Source organism: Heteronotia binoei, chromosome 7 (genome assembly GCF_032191835.1).
Source record: "Heteronotia binoei isolate CCM8104 ecotype False Entrance Well chromosome 7, APGP_CSIRO_Hbin_v1, whole genome shotgun sequence".
Lineage (NCBI taxonomy): Eukaryota > Metazoa > Chordata > Lepidosauria > Squamata > Gekkonidae > Heteronotia > Heteronotia binoei.
Window position 1 is genome coordinate 9,070,027 of NC_083229.1, and position 6,437 is coordinate 9,076,463.

The following is a 6,437-nucleotide window of genomic DNA, read 5'->3' on the forward strand; positions in this document are numbered from 1 at the left end:
ACTGGCAGTGGCTCTCCAGGGTCTCAAGCTGAGGTTTTTCACACCTATTTCCCTGGACCCTTTTTAATTGGAGATGCCGGGGATTGAACCTGGGACCTTCTGCTTACCAAGCAGGTGCTCTACCACTGAGCCACTGTCCCTCCCCTAAAGGTTTGGGAGATCCATTGTTCATATGAACCTATGAAGCTGCCTTCTACTGAATCAGACCCCCCTGGGTCCATCAAAGTCAGTCTTGTCTACTCAGACTGTCAGCGGCTCTCCAGGGTCCCAAGCTGAGGTTTTTCACACCTATTTGTCTGGGCCCTTTTTAGTTGGAGATGCCAGGGATTGAACCTGGGACCTTCTGCTTACCAAGCAGATGCTCTACCACTGAGCCACAGCCCCATTCATGGCTCTCCAGGGTCTCAAGCTGAGGTTTTTCACACCTATTTGCCTGGACCCTTTTTAGTTGGAGATGCTGGGGATTGAACCTGGGTCCTTCTGCTTACCAAGCAGATGCTCTACCACTGAGCCGCCGTCCCTTCCCTAAAATGGAGCTCTTATAAACATATGAAGCTGACTTCTATTGAATCAGACCCTTGGTCCATCAAAGTCAGTATTGTCTACCCAGACTGGCAATGGCTCTCCAGGGTCTCAAGCTGAGGTTTTTCACACCTATTTGTCTGGACCATTTTTAGTTGGAGATGCCGGGGATTGAACCTGGGACCTTCTGCTTACCAAGCAGATGCTCTACAACCGAGCCACCGTCCCTTCCCTAAAATGAAGCTCTTATGAACATATAAACGTATGAAGCTGCCTTCAACTGAACCATACCCTGGGTCCATCAAAGTCAGTCTTGTCTACTCAGACTGGCAGCAGCTCTCCAGGGTCTCAAGTGGAGGTTTTTTAACTCCTGTTTGCCTGCATGCTTTTTAGTTGGAGATGCCAGGGACTGCACCTGGAACCTTCTGCTTCCTAAACAGATGCTCCACCACTGAGCCACCATCCCTCCCCTTAACATCCACTGAGCCACCATCCCTCCCCTGAAGACGGCGCAGCGGGTAAAGAGCCTGGGTGTTTTACTGGAGCCTTCACTATCAATGGAGGCCCAGATAACAGCCACTGCCAAGTCAGCATTTTTCCATCTGAGGCGGGCGAGGCAGTTGGCTCCTTTCCTAGAGCGTCAGGACCTAGCAATGGTGATCCATGCGACGGTCACCTCAAGACCGGACTACTGTAACGCTCTCTACATGGGGCTGCCTCTGTGCCGGACCCGGAAGTTACAGCTAGTGCAGAATGCGGCGGCCAGGCTGCTACTTTGTCTCCCAAGATGGGAGCATATACGGCCGGGGCTGCACGGACTGCACTGGCTGCCGATTGTATACTGGATCCAGTACAAAGTGCTGGTCATTACCTTTAAAGCCCTATATGGCCAAGGACCGACTTACCTGAGGGACCGTCTCTCCCCATATGAGCCCCAGAGAGCACTGAGGTCAGTAGGAAAAAACAGACTGACTATCCCTGGGTCAAAAGAAGTTAAACTTCAAAACACCCGCACTCGGGCCTTTTCCGCCGCGGCCCCACACCTCTGGAATCAGCTCCCAGAGGAAGTACGGGCCCTGCGGAACTTAGACCAGTTCCGCAGGGCCTGCAAGACTACCCTCTTTAAACAGGCGTTTATCAATGACTGAATTATGGGTGCACAACAAAGGAAACGCCAAAATGGTCTGGTCTAGGGATCCACCACCACTACACCATCTGACAGACATAGCGTCAAACAATAATGTTTACTGCCAGACTTAATAGTGTTAGATTTAGAAATGTTTTAATTAATTATTGATTGGTTTTAATGTGATTTTAATGTCTTATTATTGTATTGTTCACTTTTAAATGTTGTTAGCCGCCCTGAGCCTGCTTCGGCGGGGGAGGGCGGGATACAAATAAAATTTTACTTACTTACTTACTTACTTAACATGCCCAGATGACTTCCAACATGACCCAGAAGTGATGTAGGCATGTCAGAGTCATTGAGGTGACATCGTTTCCGGGAGGGGGACAAAAATTCTATGGTAGAATTTAAAAAGGTAAAAGGTAAATGTAGTCGCCTGTGCAAGCACCAGTTTCTGACTGTGGGGTGATGTCGCATCATGACGTTTTCACGGCAGACTTTTACGGGGTGGTTTGCCACTGCCTTCCCCAGTCATCTACGCTTCCCCCACAGCAAGCTGGGGACTCTTTTGACCGACCTCAGAAGGATGGAAGGCTGAGTCAGCCTTGAGCCGGCTATCTGAACCCGGCTTGCGCCAGGATCGAACTCAGGTCATGAGCAGAGAGCTCGGACAGCAGTACTGCATTTTGAAGACCGTCTCTCCCCATATGTTCCCCAGAGAGTACTGAGATCGGGTTCTCAAAATCTCCTTTCAATCCCCGGGCCAAAGGAGGCCCGTCTGAAGTCAACTAGGGACAGGGCTTTTTCGATCGCAGCCCCTTGCTGGTGGAACCAGCTGCCGGAAGAGGTGAGGGCCCTGCGGAACCTTGGGCAGTTCCGCGGGGCCTGTAAGACAGTCCTCTTCCGGTTGCCATACAACTGACCGGCATCTGAATATTTTAAGGAAGACTGTGGGATAGCACACTGATTAATTGCGTTTATTTTACTGTGTAAATTATTAATGTATTTTAATTCTTAATTTTATTGTTAGAATTTTTATGTTGTGAGCCACCCTGAGCCCACTTCGGTGGGGTAGGGCGGGATAGAAATCGAATGAAATAAATAAATAAAATAAAAAATAAAGTCCTGTAGGCCTGTCACTGAAATGTCAGGTGCTTTTCCCTTTTTTTGGAGGGGGGGGGTAAGTCCTCTCTGCTGGCCAGCTGATCAATGGCAGAGAGATGGGGCCTAGCAGCAGAGGACCACTGCCCCCACTGGTGGGTCTGGCATCCCTGTGCTTACAATCTTCTTTACCGTCCTTCTCCACAACGGACACCCTGTGAGGTGGGTGGGACTGAGAGAGCCTTCACAGAAGCTGCCCTTTCCAGGACAATTCCTACGAGATCTATGGCTGGCCCAAGGCCATTCCAGCAGTTGCAACTGGAGGAGTGGGGAATCAAACCCTGTGAGATGGGTGGGGCTGAGAGAGCACTGACAGAAGCTGCCCTTTCAAGGACAGCTCTGCGAGAGTGATGACTAACCCAAAGTCATTCCAGCAGAAGCAAGTCGAGGAGCGGGGAATCAAACCCGGTTCTCCCAGATAAGAGTCTGTGCACTTAACCACTATAACAAAATGTGCATGTGCAAAGATGCTGCTCATTCAAACTCACCGGCAGCCAGTAACTCTGCCGGGGCTGACGCAGATGAACACCAACATGTAGGATTTTATTGAAACACAGCATTCATTGATGACTGATTTATATGATTTGTAAAGTAATTTAACGAGTGATTTACTTGTCTCCTTAAACAATTGCCTGCTCAGCAGAGCACTTACTCTGCAAAGATGGGAGGGTTAGTTGTACTCAGCCGGGCTGTGCGTGAAAAGCCGACAGCACTCTATTGCATGTAAGGAATACAATGAAACAACATGCTGAGACTGGCACAAAAGATCAATGAAGAGGCTTCCCTGGCCCCAGGAGGGGCCTTGAGATCTCCCAGAATTGTAACTGATCTCCGGCTTGCAGAGATCAGTTCCCCTGAAGAAAAATGGCTGCTAAACCTGAAATGTACTTATTGAATATTTGCCAAGATTCGCTTCCCAAACCGATAATCCAATTTTTAATCCATGCTGTAAGCAAGAATAATATACGCAAAACAAAAATAATATATGCAAGAATAATATATGCAAAACAATGGGAAATGCAAAAAATACCTAAACGAGTTTCTGAATTGTTCAGAAACTCTTCGAGACAGCAGAAATGGATCTGCTTTCTGCAAAATTATGAGATGGAAATATACAAGACAATAAGAAGATTTGGCAACCACTGTATGATTGGTTGGGTGTAGTATAGGTGTGGAAATTGAGACAACTAAGCAGTAACGTATTTGTATATAAAGAATATATAAGATAAGGAGTGAGTACTGTATAATATCCCTCTCATGGATTGCTGCCTTGTCGCGGCGAGAGGGCTTGCGCGGTTCAATGAGGCTGTGGGCTACGCCATGCAGGGCCACCCAAGGTGGAGAGGCCACAGCTGAGAACCCAGACTAAATGTGATCCACTGGAGAAGGAAATGGCAAACTCCAGTATCCTTGCCAAGAAAACCCCATGAACAGAAACAAAAGGCTAAAAGATATGGCGCTGGAAGATGAGCCCCTCAGGTCAGCAGGTGCCCAATATGCTACTGGGGAAGAGCATTCAAGTAACCACAGAAAGAGTGAAGCAGCTGGGCCAAAGCCGAAAGGACGCTCAGCTGTGGATGTGTCTGATGGTGAAAGAACAGTCTGATGCTGCAAAGAACAATACTGCTTCGGAACGTGGAATGTAAGATCTATGAACCAAGGTAAGCTAGATGTGGTCAAACAAGAGATGGCAAGACTGAACATCGACATCTTGGGAATCAGTGAACTAAAATGGATGGGAATGGGTGAATCTAACTCAGAGGATCACTACATCTATTATTACAGGCAAGAGTTCCGTAGAAGAAATGGTGTGGCCTTTATAGTTAACAAGAGAGTGAGGAAGGCAGTAATGGGATACAGTCTCAAAAATGACAGAATGATCTTGGTCCTTATCCAAGGCAAACCATTCAATATCACAGTAATCCAAGTCTATGCCCCAACCACTGATGCAGAAGAGGCTGAAGTGGACCAGTTCTATGAAGATCTACAACATTTTCTAGAATTAACACCAAAAAATGATGTCCTCCTCATCATAGGGGACTGGAATGCCAAAGCAGGGAGTCAAAAGGTGACCGGAACAACTAACAAGTTTGGCCTTGGAGAACAAAATGAAGCCGGGAAAAGGCTAATAGAGTTTTGTCAAGAGAATAAGCTGGTCATAGCAAACACTCTCTTCCAAAACCTAAAAGGTGACTCTACACGTGGACATCACCTGTTGGACAACACAGAAATCAGATTGATTATATACTCTGCAGTCAAAGATGGAGAAGCTCCTTACAGTCAGCAAAAACAAGACCTGGAGCTGACTGCGGCTCAGACCATGAGCTACTCATCACAAAATTCAGGCTTAAACTGAAGAAAACTGGGGAAACCATTAGGCCATTCAGGTTTGACCTTGATCACATTCCTTATGAATATACAGTGGAGCTGAAGAATAGGTTTAAGGAATTAGAGCTGATAGAGTGCCTGAAGAGCTATGAATTGAGGTTTGTGACATTGTACAGAAGGCAGCAATCAGCACCATCCCAAAGAAAAAGAAATGCAAGAAAGCAAAGTGGCTGTCTGATGAGGCTTTACAAATAGCTGAGGAAAGAAGGAAAGTGAAAGGCAAAGGTGAAAAGGAAAGATTCACCCAACTGAATGTAGATTTCCAGAGAACAGCAAGGAGAGATAAGGAGGCCCTCCTGAAGGAACAATGCAAAGCAACAGAGGAAAATAATAGAATGCGAAGGACAAGAGATCTCTTCAAGAAAATTGGAGAAATCAAGGGAACGTTTTGTGCAAAGATGGCCATGATAAAGGACAAAAATGGTAGGGACCTAACAGAAGCAAGAATACACAGAAGAATTATACAAGAAGGATCTCAATGTCCCAGACAACCATGACAGTGAAATCGATGACCTTGAGCCAGACATCCTGGAGAGTGAAGTCCAATGGGCTTTAGAAAGCATTACTAACAACAAAGCGAGCAGAGATGATGGTATCCCAGTTGAGCTATGCAAAGTCCTAAAAGATGATGCTGTTAAAGTGATGCACACATTATGTCAACAAATTTGGAAAACACAACAGTGGCCACAGGATTGTAAAAGATCAGTTTATATTCCAATCCCAAAGAAGGGTAATGCCAACGAATGTTCAAACTATCGCACCATTGCACTCATTTCACATGCCAGCAAGGTCATGTTAAAGATCATACAAGATAAGCTTCAGCAGTATGTAGATCGGGAACTACCAGAAGTTCAAGCTGGGTTTTGGAGAGGTAGAGGAACTAGAGATCAAATTGCCAACATTCGATGGATTGTGGAGAAAGCAATATCAGAAAAAGTCTATTACTGTTTCATTGACTATGCTAAAGCCTTTGATTGTGTGGATCACAACAAACTGTGGCAAGTCCTTAAAGAGAGGAGTACCAGACCACCTCACTTGTCTCCTGAGAAACCTGTATAAGGGTCAAGAAGGAACTGTCAGAACGGGATATGGAACAACTGATTGGTTTAGAATAGGAAAAGGAGTTCGACAAAGATGTATATTGTCACCCTGCTTATTTAATTTATATGCAGAGTACATCATGCGAAATGCTGGCCTGGATGAAGCATAAGTCAGAATTAAGATTGCTGGGAAAAACATC

At 46.1% G+C, this 6,437-nt stretch overlaps 1 non-coding gene across 1 annotated transcript; it reads right to left on the reverse strand.

Annotated features, from left to right (window-relative positions):
• Positions 1 to 312: 312 nt before the first annotated feature.
• Positions 313 to 384, reverse strand: TRNAT-GGU (transfer RNA threonine (anticodon GGU)). Its single transcript has one exon. It is a non-coding gene; the product is annotated as a tRNA-Thr (tRNA).
• Positions 385 to 6,437: the final 6,053 nt, after the last annotated feature.